This window comes from Papaver somniferum, chromosome 7 (assembly GCF_003573695.1).
Source record: "Papaver somniferum cultivar HN1 chromosome 7, ASM357369v1, whole genome shotgun sequence".
NCBI lineage: Eukaryota > Viridiplantae > Streptophyta > Magnoliopsida > Ranunculales > Papaveraceae > Papaver > Papaver somniferum.
Genome location: NC_039364.1, coordinates 195,868,449 through 195,888,157, shown reverse-complemented (window position 1 = coordinate 195,888,157; position 19,709 = coordinate 195,868,449). Strand labels below are relative to the sequence as shown.

General features: G+C 34.4%; 1 long non-coding RNA gene across 1 annotated transcript; it reads left to right on the top strand.

Annotated features, from left to right (window-relative positions):
- Nucleotides 1–11,814: 11,814 nt before the first annotated feature.
- Nucleotides 11,815–13,940, top strand: LOC113293254. The gene is made up of 3 exons (XR_003332155.1): nt 11,815–11,941; nt 12,054–13,177; nt 13,609–13,940. It is a non-coding gene; the product is annotated as an uncharacterized LOC113293254 (long non-coding RNA).
- The last annotated feature ends 5,769 nt before the right edge of the window (nt 13,941–19,709 follow it).

Genomic DNA, 19,709 nt, shown 5'->3' with positions numbered 1-19,709 from the left:
AATTGACTTATGTTGATATGGAGTGATTTGGTCGTTACGGTATTGTTTCAATTAATATGACGATTTTTTATATTTTTGACTAGTCGGCATGCTCGTTCGATGGAATATTATGACGACTTCTCATGTTTTTCTTCAAAACTGAAAGAAATTAATGGAGTCGTCATGATCTCCTTTCCTAAATCATTAGGACTAATGATGTAATATGAACAATCGTTGTGGTTGGAAAAGCTAAACCATGTCGGTTAGTAATTTCCAAAATCGAAGTTTTTCTGTGCCCAAATTTTTTACTAGTCATCGTGGTTTCGATTTTAATAATTGCTAAACCATGACGGTTAGTAATGGCACACCTGGTGTCCAAAGGTTGCTTGTAAGATAAATAACTGAGTTATGTTTCTGAACTAAGTTTAAATTAAATGTAGTAGAGTTTTTTTTCTTCTTATCTATATCAAATTTCCAGTAGCTGCAGTCCACTTTTTAGAAAGGAGACTGCAGTATGCCATTTAAGGTATTACAACAAGAATCCTGGGAAAAAAAACAAGTGATCCATCAAATCAGCCGCGAGTAGTTCATTCTGAGGTGCCGGACTGATAGCCGGATGGGACCGAATTGAGTTGATGTTTCAATTTGGGTATGTTTTCTTTTAGTTGCAAATGATGGATTAGGTTTTTTTTGTTTTTTGTTCTTCTTATTCCGGTGTGTTATGCGTGCGTCAAAATTTTAGATTTAATCTCCCCTTTATTTCTAGACTTATTTCTTTGGGTTGGCTTAATTCAATTACTATGATCAAAATGAGGTTCTGATTTGTGATTCTTCTGTGGAGCGGGGTTTCATGTTCTTTGTATCATTTTCGTTTGATTGTCCAGCTGAATCATTAATGGTGACTGTTTATAGTTGTTTTTAATTTCTGTTGTTGACTATGGTAAGTAATTAGAGAAGCAATTTGATGATAACAAATAAGTTTAGTAAGTAGTTGTTCTCAATTTAGAAATGAAATTTCTAGTTATCCATGTTCCATCTTTCATCAGGGAAGATAGGGCGATACAAATCGGCCGTGTTAGTGCTTTTGTAGAATCGGCCTTTAAATCGGCTTGTTTATCAAAAAAAAAATTGTTTTCCTTGGCCTCAAAGTCTTGCCTTGAAAAGTGCTCTCCTAAGCTGTCTTCTGTTGGATGGGTAGTACCCACGTGTTGTTAATTGCTTCTTCCAGGAGAAAGCATTGTGCTTTTTGTGCAGTCAACATTAATTGGTGCAGCTAGATTTATGTTTCACTTGGAAGAAGTTTGGACCCTGCTCCCACTTTGTTCCCTTTATCTTTCTTTTTATTTGTTTTTCTTTCAATGGAAATGTTGTGGTCAACATTATTTTCGTGCGGCTAGAATTATGTTTCGCATGAATTCGTTTTGGACCTTGTTCCTGCCAGGTTCGGTTACCCTACTGTATTTTGATCATCTTATTTTATTTACGCTTCTTTTTCAAGATTAACCTCCTAGGAATTTTATCTTTCCAGCAATTTCTATGCAAATATTTATTTCTGGTTTAAAAAAAAAAATGGTTCATTATTTTTGTATTGCCAGTAGTTTTGTTAATTTATCCATCATTTTGCATGTTTGTTTTTATCCTTATTGATACTCAACAGTTGATGGTCTCGTTTATGGCACAGGTACGGCATTTCAGTATCCATCCATTTTTATCAGGTTTTTTACCTATTTTTTTCTTACCATTTTTTGGATCTAATTATTCCTGCTTGTGAACTAGCCATCCATAATTTACAGTAGTAGGCAAACCTCTACCGGCTCCATAAGTCTACCACCTTAGCCCAAGCCCATTACCCGCCACATTTACCATTCACTCAAAATTGATATCACCCTATACCTCCCAATTGTCACCCCTCTCCAACCTAATTCACCTCTCCCCCTAGCATTTCATTTGGTAAGACATGTCTATTATCGTATGGAACTGTCAAGGTTTAAACCAGCCACCAACAATTCAACACCTAAATGGACTTATATCGATGTACAAACCAACCATATTATTCTTATCCGAAACTTTGGCCAATGACTTTCAAATGTTGCGAATTGCGCAGACTTTGAAATTTCCAAATCCCAGCTCAGTTCCTAAAATCGGCAGAAGAGGGGGCTTATGTCTATTATGGAAAAATGAGGTCAACATCCAAATCATCCTGAAGTCCCAGAGTTATATTCATGCTCTCATCACACCTGCTTCTCCAGTCCAACCTTGGTTCTGCAAGGGTATATATGGCCCACCACATCCAGACCCAAGGAAAAACTTGTGGGAAGATTTTCTAACAATTTTTCCTAACACTTCAACACCTTGGCTGCTACTAGGAGATTTCAACGAAGTTTTGGACCAATCGGAAAAAAAAGGAGGCATACCGGTTATGTATGCACAAACGCAACCGTTTCTCAATTTAATGGATCAGATAGGGTATATTGATCTAGGATTCAGAGGAGACCCGTTCACATGGACAAACAACCAACAAGGTGATAACATCCAGCAAATACTTGATGGAGCGGTAACAAATCAGCAATGGGGAACAGCCAACCCCCATGTTGGAATCACACACCTGCCTCGAATAGCCTCAGATCATGCTCCTATCCTGCTTCAAACGAAAGCCTTGGACTGGCAATGAAGTAAGAATTATAAATTTGAACATATGTGGCTATCTCACCCTCAACTTCATCAAGTGGTTACCTCGGCATGGGATAAACTACAGGAATCGGATCCACCTTTGAACCTCCATCTCAAACTCATCTCAACCAGTGAAACTCTAACAGAATGGAATAAGATAAACTTTAGCCATCTACCCACTTTAATTAAAAAATAAACCGCGAAAATAAAGTTGCCCAACATCAATGTGCTACGCAAACTGGAGCTGCACTGGAAAATTGGATTCAACAAGAAAAGCAACTCCGAATTGAACACCTGAATTTATTGGATTGCCATGCAACATATTGGCAGCAGAGATCTCGAATACAATGGCTTCAGTCATGTGACCATAACACCACATTCTTCCATACAAAGGCCGAATTCATAGAAGCTGCAACAATATACAACAAATTCAGGATCATCAAAACAATTGGATTAACGACAAAGAAGAAATTATCAGGATCATGCTTGAACACTTCACAGACTAGCATACGGCTCCAAATACAGTAATTGATGAAAACTTGTTCGAGGCAATAACACCAAGGTTAACACCACGACAATGTGAGAAACTAACAACGGAAGTCACCACTGAGGAGATCAAACAAGCGCTATTCTCCATAGGATCGGACCGCCACTGGACAACAGGTACGCTTAGTCGCCAGAGTCTATCCGTCTGAACCACCTTGAGGTACGCTTACAAGATGTAATTCAGTCGAATGCTTTATGGTCTGTGAATTTAAGTTTAATCCTAGTAGTTAGACTCAGTACGCTCGGTCTACTTTCTAATGTTGTGTTTACACGCGATTGCTTTACGGAATCCCTCCGCAAGGTATCACGTTCTCTACTTGTGTAAGAAATTATTCAACAATTACGGATATCCTAACCCTTATTAGCATTAGATTGAGTTAACAAATATATTCAGTTGGCCACCTAAACAATCTATCAATCAATCATATTCATTTTTAATAATAAACACAAACAATAAGCATATGAAGAAATCAGAACAGATTCATATACTAAATCAAATCATATATAGTACTTAGAATTCATCGTCAATCAAATAAGTAAATTAGCTAGACATAATGGAGGTTATAGAAAGCAAACTGTTGTTGTAGAAGAACTCTAGCTACTGCTGCCTCTGTTGCAAGAGACCATCCACTGTCTCCTTGTTGCTATAACCTTTCTGCTACTGTCGCATGTATGAGCACTTTCTGCTTCTGTGAAGACTTTTTACGAACAGGTTATGAGCGTGAAACTGAGGTTGAGGAGATGAGTTCTGCTGGCTATTCGACCCTCTATTTATAGCTTTTTGTATCTGAAATTTCGAATCTGATAAACACCCAGCTCTCCTTAGCCGACTCAAACCCTATACTCGTGTTTATCATCCACCGTTCATCTTCAAAATCAACGGAAAAAGTCTCACCTAATGACTGTTTTCCAGCGAGAAAACTTATCAAAACTCTAAATTCTCGCCCAAGCTTTGACTTCTAAAGATTACCCAATCTTCACCAGCGCGTAGAAATGATTCCTTGTTTATCCGATCTCCAGAACCACCGCTTAATCATCTCCATCCAACCTATTCAATCAACGGCAGCAATATCAGTTTCCGAGCTGATTTCTCTCTCAAGTTTCGAGCAGCTACACCTCCTCGAACTCCATGTTTTATCTATAACCACTCTTCCAATCAAACTAGGATTCCAAAGTCACAATCCCAGTCATTTGCTAACCACCAGAACCAATGGCAGAAGCCATCTTGCTTCACCTGATATCGAGCCCAACACCATCTCAACCTAAACTCGAACTCAACACTTCTTCCTCGTCACTGCCAGCATCACCAGTAGTCAGCCGCAAACCACCTATCCATGGCATAGTCACGACATTAACTCCATTGCTTGATCATCATGAACACTACCGTAATGGTAGCAATCTTAAAAACCCCAGTACCTCTCGAGATCCATCAATACCATCGAGTTCTTCTTAACTATCACAGACGACCAGCTCCATTACTGGTTATCACAGTCAACAACGGCAGCAACTCAAAATCGCGCCATCTCCTCATTACCGCCAACGGTAGCAGCACCACTGCTTTTCTTCATAGTAGACAAAACTTAAACCCATCACCAATGACTACAGGCCAACAATGGCAGCAACGTTCACTGCCAGGCTTGAGGTCTTCTTCTCTACTCGTCTTCCATCAATCACTGAACCCTCCTCATCACTTCCAATCGTAGCATCTCGAGCAACACTGTAACAGATATCCATGCAGAAGAAACTGCATGCGGGATTTCTAGTTTTGAATAACGAAGATGGATATGGCAGCCCTGAGTGAAACAACGTCTGCCTTTAACAATATTTAAATTCCAGCTTTACCCCTTGTAAAATTCCGGACTGCCATTAGTAATTCCTTTGAAAGTTGATTGTCCCTTAGTAGAATGGATACCCCTTAACGCATAAGGGGTGCCAATAGCACTTGTCCCGGAAACAACCATTTTTCCCTTTTGTGTTCTGAGTTCTTGTTTTGCTCATAACTTCTTCATGCGAACTCGGAATTACTTCATCCTTTCACCGTTGGCTTTATCTTTTCGTCATCTTCAAGATGAAAAGTAAAAATCTTGTACTTGAACAAGTTCCATTGGTCTTTGGCCATTCTCCATTTGTAGCTAGCTTCTTTTATTGCACAATTAAGTGCCAATTCACTTCTTTTGGATGATTCACCTAATAAAACATAAAATAAGAGAAAACAAGCGTAATATACAATAATTTGCAAGAATATAAACAATTACTAGCATGGAATTGACACTAAATATATGTAAAATATGCACTTGTCAAATTCCCCCACACTTGGCTTTTGCTAGTCCTCGAGCAAACTACCTAACTTAAAACAAAATACAACAACTCCATTTCGCCGAGGATACGGTTACACTTAGCATGTGCAACAAGCCTTTAAACCCCTAGGTGTCCCTAGTGGACGAGTTATAGTCTCGTGAGGGCTTACGAGAGGTGTACCTACAAAACCTACTCCAACTTCAAAGCGTTCCATCTTCCCAAGCATCCAAAGAGCTATGAGGACATAGAGTTTCTGCATGCTAGTAATAAGAAGTTAGAAACACCAAAGAACATATTCGTTCTTAAATCTTGAGTGAAAAATAACCATACCATAACGGCGACGGAACGAGGATGGTCAAAAGTCCAATTTGAAACGGATTCGGAAAATTTAATGAGATTTATAACCTTAGATGCATCCCCTCCTTGGTATATATCTGACCTGGTTGCAGAGATCAAACAAAGGCTCACCCAAATCCAGGAATATACCGTTAGCCACGTCTACAGAGAAGCAAATCAAGCAGCAGATGGTTTAGCAAACTGAGCAGCGGATAATTGCTCTATAGGGAGACTCACGACAGCTGTATGGGAACAAACAATTCCGCAATCTATCAGTTCTATTGTAATGGCAGACTCTATGGGTATTACGTACCCCTGTGTAATTTCAGTCTAATCTAATAAATTTCATGCTTCAAAAAAAAAAACAAGAATCCGGTATTGTGAATATAGATGGTGGTAAGACACTTTTGATATGCTTATTAATAGGATCACCAGAAACTATGCACCTAATACTGCTAGATATGGGTTCATTGATCATCAAACGTATTACTTGCAGGAGCAGTTCTTTAGAGACTTGATTACTATTTTAATTTCAGTTTAGAGATGTTAGTAACTCGTTTGAAAGTTTGAGTAATTACTTTTTTTATACTAAAAGTTTGAATCATTGTTGTTGGTTGTATAATGTGAATCCAACTAGAGTAAAGATTATCTATATTATATAAACTTTACTATTACGTGGGTCGAGCAAGGCATGTGAACCTAAGTGTTTTCCTTTAATTCTGGACAGGACTAGTGAGTAGATGCGTCTTGAGCTATGTGTTGGAGATGGAACACTTGGAGAAATTTTCCAGGGGATGGCCACAACAACATATGTAGCTCGTGCACCTCGAAGTGACATCATATTATTTTTAATTCTTTTTCTTCTTTATTTTTTTGACTATCAATGAAATATGTAATTCTTGTTGTTGAACTTGAGATATTTGTTATTAAGTGTTAAATGGAATCAATTTGATTTTAATAATATGAGTTGCATTTGATTGTGAAATTCCATATGTGACTTGTCTCTGGTATTAATCTAAAAATAACAATAGGAAAATAAAGAATCATATTGACTCATCTGAAGCAGATTAGATTGAAACTGACTCAGAACTAAACTGGGATGATTCTAGCTGAATCTCAAAACCTGAATATTCAACAAACGTGTTTAGTCGTTAATTTTGGACGAAAACAGTATGTCCTTTAGTAAAAACTACAATAAAAATATAACAGACTGTAGGATAGACCGAACCTGTCCTAAAACCCAATTTTTGACAGATATGGTATGTCCAAAAATCCGAATTTTAGACTAGTGCCTTCGGTCTTCGAGGGTTATATCTGATACTCAACTATCAAACTCTAATCTAGTCGGAGACTTGAATTAGTAGACTATAAATCAAGATATAGTTTTGTTCATCTAACATTGACAACAAGCTTGAGATAACAAAACTTGTGGGTTCAACCGAGCATTTCTCTGACAGTGTCTATGTCACAATTAGAACACTCAAAAACTTGTCTATGCCCGTACCGTGTCAGTTCACGTGTTGTTTGTGATGTGCTCGAATTTATAACGTGTTTTTATGGCAAGATACATTTTACACCTCTACCTATCGGGTTAAAGGTATCGTTAGAAAATATTGTTGAATTGTTCACATGTAGACCTTCGTGCACATCACATCCTTGTATCATATTATGCGTCACACCCCTTGAGAGCTGAGGATTAAGCTTTATATGGAAGTTGATATGTATCCCTCATTTTTGTCTCGATTTTTCTCTCTCATGACGTGGCTTTGGTCTAAGCCCTCCGTTTGGGTATGATGAACCCTTAGAGGCCCGTGGTGGATCCGAGACTAAATGTCATTGACCAATACCCTTGCTACACATCATGGGGGAAAATATTTTGAGAAGAGATTTGGGAGTACGAAACATTTTCGGCTTCATATACGAGTCAGTTTCAAGTTCCAATAATAAAAACCTGTCAAGGTATTCCAGTGAAGTAATTGATATTTAGATTCATAGTGTTTTATTAAAGGGCCACATCTTGTCATATCTTATGTAAGAATTTTTAACAAACGAATATCATTGTTACATAGATACATAGGCAAAGGTACAAAATAACTGAAGGGTCCTCCAATGCATGATATATATAAAAGGACATCGTAGTTAAAACCCTATGAACATTTGTATGTTTTTCATACTGAATCTGAGTTAAAACATACTCCCTCCGTCCCACTATTAAGTGACCTATTTACTTTTATATTTTGTCCCACTATTAAGTGACCTATATCACTAAACAATGAATATTTCTAAAATTATCATTTTAATTGATTATAAGAAATTTGCATAATTTGATAGGCATGTTTATATTCGTTACGTAGGTGTTTTAAAATTCCTTTCAATAATATGAAGTTTGCTAACATCCGTGGTGTAGTTTGAGAGATAAATCATTTCAAAATTTCACTAATTATTATCCATAAGGGTATAATTATAAAATATGCTTAAAATTACTCTTTTCCCTTGCTTGCCTTAAAAATTGTGCAAGCTTAAACTAGGTCACTTAATAGTGGGATGGAGGGAGTAAGTTTTTCATACATAAGCTTGTATTGAGAGTTTTCCAAGTGTTTATGAGCTACTGATCAGGACTAGTTGCCTAATGAGGATATTTCTTTAGTGAACTTTTCTTTTATCCTTTTTTGATTTAATGATCATGATCAGCTGGTTCAAATTAAATAAAATAATTTTCTACTGGTAAGTGATAGAAATTCAAACATTTGTCATACTAATTCATGAAAATCCAAAGCTTGTACAACAGTATTATTATATTTGTTGATTCTTACTGCCTAAAAGTTGCAACCCGATGACATTTTCCACTCTCTCTAATATCTACTTCTCTTAACTAAGGTCCTGATATATCGTTCCTTAAGATTTTTTTTTCTTTAAACAAGATTCAGATACATGACTAGTTTTTGTTAAGTTGTCATTTAGATGAGAAAATTGAGGAAATGTCTTGTTAGATGTCTTTCATTGTGCATATAGATAATATCATGTAATGAGATTGTGCCTAAATACTAGTTAGTCGTAATGTATACTCCCAATTGCTGAAATAAATTCCTCTATAGACTTCTCCTGCTCTTACTCTCTTTTACAATAAAAATAAAAATAATCAATCAGTGTGTATTGTTACCAAAAATCCAGTCTGACAGTGGACCGTATATTGCTCCATCACTGTTTTGTTCCAATCCCACTTCATTTGAAATGGTTTAGTGAGTTGAGTTTTTCTTATTTATTGTATTTTGAATTTTAGAGCATGTAAAAAAAATCAACCATTTTAGACAAACAAAGAAAAAAATATCAAAAATAATGGAATCAATATTTATCTTAAAGAAAATAATATTATATCTTAGAATTCTTTTTTAAGGTAGTACTTGTTTAGGCATGGACAGATGTGGACCCAAACCATATTCAGCCGCATACACGAATAAGTTGTCACTTATTTTCTACTCCACCAGAATAGGCCAAATTAAAAAAGTGAAAGTATCTCTTTTCCAAAAACAGAGGAGCATGATTCTTTGATAATATGCTTGTATCAATATCCATTTTGTTTTCATATTAGATTTTCCTTTAATAGGATAATAATGTTGAAGTATTTTAAGGAGTACGCCCGTTATAGCCTATAAGAAGTTGAAAACACTTGCCATAAAGCTCAAAAAAAATTTTATCGAGAGTTACCCCCATTTAATGTAGTACTAATACTGATGAGGACCGACAGAAAAAGAAAGAAAGAAAATTCAATTTGATCCCTTCATTTGCATATGCACGTGCATTAACCAAGTAGTATTTAATAAACTAGTTTCCAAAAGAAAAATATCATCATGTCAAGGCATTCCCCATTAAGACGGCCCTGACCATGAGTTATACATATGAACAATAATAAAAAGGCAAACTTGGATATAAGATTGTTACCGAGATAATTCTTGGAACCTGATTAAAGTTTAGTGAAATCAAGTGTTTGAGATTAAAGATGTCGTTGTTGATTCATCAAAGTTGAAAATCCAATTTTAATCATTTTTTTTAAACAAATGGGTTTTTAGCATTAAAAACCCATTTGTTTCAATGTAGCGTTTTGTTATCTTTGATTTTGATTTTGGTTTGGAGATTAATATTTGATTTATTTTGTTATAGCTTTTTGATGTAATTGATTACTTGTACTGATCTTGGGTGAAATTGTGGAGCAATTCTCTTATTTAATCATTAGTTTTTGAAAAGATTAATCATCTGTAGTTTCATTTTTTGTGATTGATTGATTGACCAAAAAATATGTGTACTCATTGTTAAAGAGTTAAGACGGGGGGCATTGCCATTGGAATGAAAATAGAAGGAAATATGGTAATAGTTTCTAATAGAGAGGTAAAGCATACAATGTGCAACACTAATGGAATCGATTATGAAAAATTAGTTACGAAAACAGTTATAATAAATAATATCTTTAATTTTGGTTTTTAGAGAAACTATATTGATAGATTTACTTAAACAAGTTATAAAATTTACTTTACAACAATAAGGAATAGTGGTTTATTTGTGGAGCTTGACGACACAATTGTGTGTGCAATTGTGGGTTCCGGGTTAAAAAAAAGTACAAGGGTCACATCTTGCTACCCTATAAATAAAAGGACAGAATAATTTACCCGGCTCACTGTACGATACAGATAGAAGTACACCCTCATCACAAACCTTTAGACATATTGGTGTGTAGATTGATGTATACCCTGAATAGAACCCTTCAAAGCTTGAAATCCAAAACCAAAAGCTTAAAAAGAATATAAAGTAAAAAAAAATGATCAAAACAATAGGTATATTTTTCATTTTCTGATGAAATCTGATATAAAAACAAGATAGTATTTTTCAGCATTTTCATATATATGGTGTGGAATGTTAATGAGTAAAAAAAAATATTTTTCATATTGAATCTGAGTTAAAACATAAGTTTCTCATATATAAGCTTGTATTGAAAGATTTCCAAGTGTTTATGAGCTACTAATCAGGATTAGGTGTCTAATGAGGACATTTCTGTAGTGAACTTTCTTTATGATCTAAGTTTAGTGAAATGAGATTAAAGATGTAGCAGTTGATTCATCAAAGTTGAAAACCCATTTTTAATCTTCTTTTTTTAACAAATGGGCTTTTAAGATAAAAAACGAAAGTTCCAATGTGGCTTTTTGTTATTTTTATTTTTGGTTTGGAGATTAATATTTGATTTATTTTGTTATAGATCTTTGATTTAGTGGATTACTTGTACTGATCTTGAGTGAAATTGTTGAGTGATTTTCAAATTAGTTTTTGAAAAATTGATTATTTGTGGTTTCGTTTTTCTTCTTAGTTTTTGAAAAATTGATCATCTGTAGTTTTTAAACATTAGTTTTTGAAAAATTGATCATCTGTAGTTTCGTTTTTTGTATTCGATTTCTTGACCAAAAGATATATGCACTCATTGTTAAAGATATTGGAAGGGAGGCATTGCCATTGGAATAATAATATAAGGCAACATGGTAATAGTTTCTGATAGAGAAGTAAAGCAGACAATTTGCAACACTAATGAAACTGATTATGAAAAAAATAATTACGAAAACGGGTATAATAAAAAATATCTTTAATTTTGTTTTTAGAGAAAAAATAATATATATAAATAGAGTTACTTATACAAGTTATAAAATTTAATTTACAACAATTAAAAAAAAAGTGATTTACTTGTGGAGCTTGAAGACACATCTGTTTGCGCAATTGTGGTATCCAAAATTTTAGCTGAACAATGAAAAATACACTTATTTAGCAAGGTTAGTGTAATACCCGCCCTTAAGTAATCTTCATTTATTATAGAAATGGGATTGGGATGTAATCATAAAAGATAGATTTAAATAACTATCTATAGCTATCATGTGGGTGGGTGCCCATATCGTGAAGTAAATTCCTTATATAAGTTTGAACTAGTATTCTTTAGGTTAAGAAAAATCAGCAGAAACAAGTGCGATAAGGGTTCGAAGGTTTTGATATCTTTCTCGTTTTCTCCAGGAAGAAAAGAAGTAAAAGTATCGGCAGCGGAATAAGTGATAGCGACGATAAAGATTTGTTGAAAAGAAAGGTTAGTAATCTCTTGTTAGCAACGATTAGTCTGGATAGATTTGGTAATCATATTTTTCCCTCTAAATATCAATGGAATTAATAATGGTGTAGCTGTGGGTGGAATTTTTCAGTTTAGGGCTCGAGTTACTAAATTCAATCTGTGACTGACGGTCGAGACTACTGCTGGAAATTGAGGCAAGTTTGTTTTGCCTTTGTGTTAGGGAGGACTTTAGATTTAAATTGGGTCTGTAGATAATTATTGATACATTGTGACATAGATATGCTTAAAAACTTACTTAGAAGTGTTGTGGATGTGTATTAGGATAACTGTTTATGGCTTATTCGCTCCTGGTAACTGTGTACAACAGGGATGTTTGATTTAAGACTTTGTTGTCAGCTGAAGTCGTTAGAATATCTTGAACTCATGATTGGTATTTTAGGAAAGTGGGATTGTTAGTCAAGTCTCTCAGTTTTGGAGACCGTTTCTATATGTTGTTAGTTAGGTGCTTGTAGGTGTACCTAGGCATTAGATAAATCTGACTCCACTTACTTTCTAAAAAGAAAAAAAAAAAAAGAAGAAAAAGAGTTTGAATACACTAGGAATTTAAGTCCCATGTTCTAGTGCGTACCATTAGGGGAGTAAAATCCTTAGCTTAAATGTACAGAGATTGGAAATTTGGATATTACTTTGAGTCATGACACAATTTGTTAAATTCTTAAGCCTTATTTAAAATGTATAAGCACCATCTTATATTTGACTAAGTTTAGGCACAGTAGATGAGAATGGTACTATAGCACTTATGTTTTGTGTTACGTATTACATTTTTGTATGGACAGTCAAGTGGTTTGGGAGGTTGCGTTGTCTTATGTGTATAGATTTGAATTTGAAGTGGTATAGTCATTCAAACTATGCACCCACCAACCATGGTCAGTTTGCTGTGTTGCTATCGTGGTCTAGTGGAAAAAACCAAGGAAAATATATTAACTTGTGAAATGAAAAATTTGCTAGATTTTACAATGATCACTTGCTTAAATTACTCTTTAGAAAGTGTGTTGTGCGGCTGTGAAAAGGGTTGATAGTAGAAAATGATATGTTTGTGTTGGTGTTTGGACTAATCTATGGAAATTAGTTATTACCAGAGGATTCTTAGTGGCGGTGTAAGTTTAAACGTTAGGCTTACCAGGTCTGGAATTATGATCCCGGGATATACGATGGACCTGGGTGAATTAAATCAAATCTCAAATGGTGTATGAGGTTAGTCCCATTATATCATTTAAGTTACGTGTTCTCGAAATGGACATATTGATTCGATGTATAAAAAAAAGAAATGATGCATGGGGTTTGTCCTATTACATCATACTGAAGCGTACGTCGCTGGAATGGGTGTTTAAATGAGTTTGTCTCGTTTTGGTGGGCTGGATTAGTTCATAAAAAATCTTAGCGATGTAGAAATGCTATAGGTATATCATTAACGCTTTACTGGTGAGTACGGTTGCTTGTTTTGGGATCCTAGTAATGTTGACAAATGGAATAAGGGTTTTAGCTGGTTGTTAAGTTCATCGCCACGTTATATTTTTAAAGATTAATCGTTTATGGTATCTTGGTTTAAATCTTGGGTTTTGTCGTGGCCCGAAGACTTAGTGAATTTGCTTGGAGTTTAACTCTCGTTGATTATTTTTTGCCAGGTGTTAATAGAGAAAGAGAAGGCGTTTGAGTGATTTCCAGATTCGGGAGGATATTTGAAGATATCTAACTGACGGTGGACATCTACTCTTTTTATTTATTTTCGTTATCTAGTTGTGAGGCAGTGGGGATTTTTGAACTTGGGTAGTTTCCATCATTTTCGTGGATTCATAAAAAAAATTTCTTGTTTGTGGAGCATTTAAGAGTTGTTAAGTGCACAATATTTTTTTTTAGACGTCTTCATTTTATAGCATAAATAAAATGTCCTTCTGCATATACAATTGTAATGGAATGTGTTCCTAGTTTTCTGTGGTTATGTACCTTGTTGCAGGAAATTAACGACATACTTTATATTTAATCATCGGCCGAGATTATGTGGAAAGTAGGGTTGTTACAATTAGTAAATAAAAATTCTTTTTCAAAATCGAGATATGGTTTAAGAGCTTAAATATCGGGTAAGTCATATTTTTATTACAAATGTACCTAGATCAAGGATCATTCTTCAACAAAAGAATTTCCAGTCAATGATTATATCACAATCTTATAAGAGTTCCGATCACGTATATCGATAAAGACGGAACTAGCTGAAATATGTACCCTAATTAAATATGATGTGAAGGGTCCATTAAAAGCTTGAGGTCAAGCTTTAAATCCAAAACTTATGAAGCCTAAGAAGAAGATAAATTATTCACAAAAAAAAAAGAATCTCAAAAGAATAGGTAAAAATCTTCACTATGCTTTTCTTTTTCTGGTGAAATCTAATGCAAAACCAAAATAACAATTCTTCAGCATTTTTCATATATATGGTGTGGAATGTTATTGAGTAAAAAATGTATGTTTTTCATACTTAAGGTTGCGGTGAATCTGATAAATTAATTTAATTGTTTTTCATAGCATAATAACTTAACCCACACTGTATATATGTCATTCAAACATATATCAATGTGAGGTTGAACTGACAAATTAATCACATGCATCTTCAACTTAGCTTGAGAAGATGAAATTAAGGACAACCTTCATAAGAGTAGCAATGAAGAGTTATGTCATCTTGTATCTTTTCTCTTGTTGCAATTTAATTGTTTTTACCGATTAAGGGGCCGAAAAGGTACAAGGGTGATATGTTGTGATCATATACTCTGATATAACTTTCAATAACCAATATCATTGCTACCCTATGGATAAAAGGTCACAATAATTTGACCCCCTCACTGCATTATATAGATAAAAGTACACCCTCATTACAACCCTTTAAACAGATAGGTGTGTAGATTGATGTATATCTTGATTAAAGCCCTTCAAAGATTGAAATCCAAAACAAAAGCTTAAGAGGAAGATAAAGTCAGAAAAAAAAAGTATCTCAAAGCAATAGTTATATTTTTCACTTTCTGATGAAACCTGGTTTAAAAATAAAATAATATCTTTTAGCATTTTCATATATATGGTGTGGAATGTTATTGAGTAAAAAAAATATGTTTTTCATACTGAATCTGAGTTAAAACATGATTTTTTTCATACATAAGCTTGTATTGAGAGATTTCTAAGTGTTTATGAGCTACGGATCAGGACTAGGTATCTAATGAGGACATTTATTTAGTGAACTTGTTCTTTCATCCCTTTTTGATCTAGTAATAATAATCAGTTGGTTCAAATTAAATTAAATAATCTTCTACTAGTAAGTGATAGAAATTCAACAGTTTGTCGTCGTCATTCATGAAAATCTAAAGCTTGTGCTACTGTAGTATCATATTAGTTGATTCTTATTGCCTAAAAGTTGCAACCCGGTGACGTTCTCCACTCTCTTTAGTCCCTACTTCTCTTAACTAAGGTAATGATATACTGCTCTTTGGAAATATGAAATTATTTATAAGGAAAAAAAACTAGATTAGGATAAATGACTAGTTTTTGTTAAATTTGTCAGTTAGATGGGAAAGTGGAGAAAATGTCTTGTTGGATGTCTTCCATTGTGCTATTATAGATAATATCATATAACGTTATTGTGCCTAAATTCTAGTTAGTCGTAATGTATGCTCCCAATTACTGAAATTAATTCCTCTATGGTCTTGTCCTTCTATTATTCTCTTTTAAAGAAAAAACAAACAATCAATCGGTGTGTATTTTTATCAAAAAGATCATATCAAATACATTTAAAGTGATGAGATAGTATGATAGTTAACCATCTTTTGCTCCACCGTTATTTTGTTCTAATCCCACTTCATTTAAAGTTGTTTAATGAGTTGACTTGTGTTTATTTATGGTATTTAGAATTTTAGACAAACAAAGAAAAAAAACATCAAAAACACTGGATCCAAGATTTATCTTAAAGAAAATAATATATTTCATCTTGGACAATCTACTTCGGCATGACATGATTCTACGTCTATGTGAAGAACAAGGGATACCGAAGTTGATTGTGGTAACAATGTTTTGCGCAAATTACACCCGATTGGGACATTTAATTCTTATTGAACAAGAAGACGATTCAAAGTGACAGATTATTAAATCACAGGCCATTCATATGATGTCATCAGATTTATCTTTCAAATCCATGTATTTGCTACATAATATTTTAATTTTTCATGTTTTTCGTGGTCGATATATTTGAGGATGATGTATGGATTCTTATTATATTTTAATGAAATCAAGAAGAATTCTTGTTCCTTCAAAAAAAAAAAAAGTTCCTTGTCTTGTTAACTTGTGTACCCGGGCACAAGTTAAGCCCTATTATTTAATTATTTTTACATGGAATTCATAAATCTCCAAAGGTAATAATATTAATGGAGATTTCGGTATCAGTGAGATTTGTTGTTCCATTACCAAATAAGAAGAATAAGAAAGCTTATAAAGACAAGTGAACTCAAATGCTTTGACATGATCAGAAATAATGGTAGTGATGGTGATCAATTTCACCGTGATTAATCAATCTCTTCATCTTCTTACCTTGCAATCATCATCTCCAATTTCTTCGTTCCACTAGAATCAACATAAAATCAAACTGTTTTGAATATATTTTCTCAAGATTCACATGATTTTGGGATTTTTTTTTAAAGATTCACATAATTTTTGGTGATCATGATGGGTCACGTGATTAATTCATAATCTTGATCACCACTACCATTCTGAAAAAAAACCTTGATCACCATCACCATTCTGAAACAAAACACATGAAACTGTGGATTTATTAGACTTATGAATATATCCATCACAATATTTATAAAAAAAACAACAAGAAAAAATTTGTTACAAGTTCGTATTGCAATAACACCATCCCAATTTTTATTTTAAGAAATTTGACTACTAATTATGATGAAAAACCCAATCAAATTGAAAAACCGGGGGTCTAACAACCACACCCAATATTTCGCTTAGCAATATGTATGGACTAACTACAATATACTTTCAAGAGAATCAACTAGATAGTCAGACTCAATCTTAATAAAAGTATATCTAAGAGTTATATCTCAATTTCTTAATTCAATCTGCAACAAACAAATAGGAATTTGCGAGCCCGATTGAATATAAGAAATAACTTGGACGGTATCAAAAACCAATATCCAAGTGTCAATCAATTTAATCAACAATCCAAAGGTCGGATTCACAATTTCTTGAACTTATGCACAACCTGTGATATTTCAATTATATAGAAAATATAATGTGGAAAAGAAATAACACAGACACCAGAAATTTTGTAAAGGAGGAAACTGCAAATGCAGAAAAACCCCGGGACCTAGTCCAGATTTGAACACCACACTGTATAAAGCCTCTACAGACACTAGCCTACTCCAAGTTAACTTCAGACTGGAATGTAATTGAACCCTAACCAATCTCACATTGATCAAGGTACAGTCGCGTTCCTTATGCCTCTAGAACCACGCAGGATTCTGCGCACTTGATTCCCTTAGCTGATCTCACCCACGACTAAGAGTTGCTACGACCCAAAGTCGAAGACTTGATAAACCAATTTGTCTCGCACAAAAAAGTCTATTGAATAGATAAATCTGTCTCCCACAGATATACCCAGAAGTTTTGTCCCGTCTTTTGATAAATCAAGGTGAACATGAACCAATTGATATACCAGACTTATATTCCCGAAGAACAGCCTAGAAATATCAATCACCTCACAATAATCTTAATCGTATGGTAGCGAAACAAGATATTGTGGAATCACAAACGATGAGACGAAGATGTTTGTGACTACTTTTTATCTTTCCTATAGGAGAATAAATCTCGAGCAAATCTTAGAGAAGATAGTACTCAATACAATAGAAAACAACAATATCAGACACGCAACTACAGAGAAAATAGTTGGGTCTGGCTTCACAATCCAATGGAGTTTTCAAGTCGTTAACCTACTGGGTTTCGTGAAAAACCTAAGGTTAAAGGAGAATCGACTCTAGTCGCAACTAGTATCACACATGAGGTGTGAGGATTAGGTTTCCCAATTGCTAGAGTTCTTCCTTATATAGTCTTCAAATCGGGGTTTGCAATCAATGTTACCTTGGTAACAAAGCATTCTATGTTCAATGTTAGATAAAAACCTGATTAGACTCAAGCTAATTTCTTTCAACCGTTAGATTAAACTTAGCTTATTACACACAAATGAAAAGTGACTTCATTTAGATACGGCACGTGTATACCTTTGTTGGCTCAACGATAGTTAACCGAAGTTAGCCATATGAACACTTTCATATCAACCATTATCATCTTAACCATAACTAGTTCAAATGACTCAAATGAAACTAGTTCTAGAGTTGTTCAATTTTTTATATTCTCACAAACTAGTTCTATACAACCTTAAGCTATCTTCCAAGCTCAAATTTCTATGGTCTAAAACCTCATTGTGCTGCCAATTTAAAGATTCTTCACATACCTCATGCAAATAATTATCCCCATGGTATTGGGTTTGGTACATATGTGAATTAATGGAACACGAGTTACTATAAACCTGGTTATTATTCTTCATATGACCTCTGGTTTTCTAGCATCTCTAGCCGTCTTTCCAAACTAGCTATATTCTGGTCGAAAATCTCAGCATGTGACAAATCATCCCGATGGTAACTTTGGTACTCATGTGAATAATCATCAGTTTCGTAGTAATGCTGATAAGGATTTCCATAACTGAGACAAACTAGTTCTATACAACCTTAAGCTATCTTCCAAGCTCAAATTTCTATGGTCTAAAACCTCATTGTGCTGCCAATTTAAAGATTCTTCACATACCTCATGCAAATAATTATCCCCATGGTATTGGGTTTGGTACATATGTGAATCAATGGAACACGAGTTACTATAAACCTGGTTATTATTTTTCATATGACCTCTGGTTTTCTAGCATCTTCCAAACTAGCTATATTCTGGTCGAAAATCTCAGCATGTGACAAATCATCCCGATGGTAACTTTGGTACTCATGTGAATAATCATCAGTTTCGTAGTAATGCTGATAAGGATTTCCATAACTGAGACAATTTAGTTCCTGAATCTCCTGATATTATGGTCCATACATGTATTCTCCGAGAGGCCTGGGCACATCCTCTTGGTAAAATGTCATCACCGCAACAAGAGTACCCGAAAATAAAATTCTAAAAGAAAAATATGAAAAGGAACTAAAAAGAAAAAATAAAAACAAACCAACAACGAAAAATAAATCATAAACTATGACAAGAAAATCAATGATATCAATCAGAGAGTACTTTACAGCCCTCCCCGGCAGCGGCGCCAAAAACTTGATGGGACGGAAAATCGACTTTTTTTACCGCAAGTACACGACGTCGAAATTGTGCACAATAGCAAATGTGGTTCGTTCCCACGAGGAGTGTTTTAAGTTATTTCTAACTAATATTGAAAACGCGGCGGTCTAGCAACACCACCCAATATTTTGCTCAGCAATCTGTATGGACAAACTCCAATATACTTTTTATGAGAATTAACTAGACAGTCAGACTCAATCAATAAGAAGATATATCAAAGAGTTTATATCTCAATCTCTCGATTTGATCTTTACTCAAGCAAATAGAAATCTGCGAGTCTTTATCAAAGAGAGATAACTTGGACGGTACCAAAGACCAATGTCCAATGATCAATCAATATCAATCAACAACCAAAGGT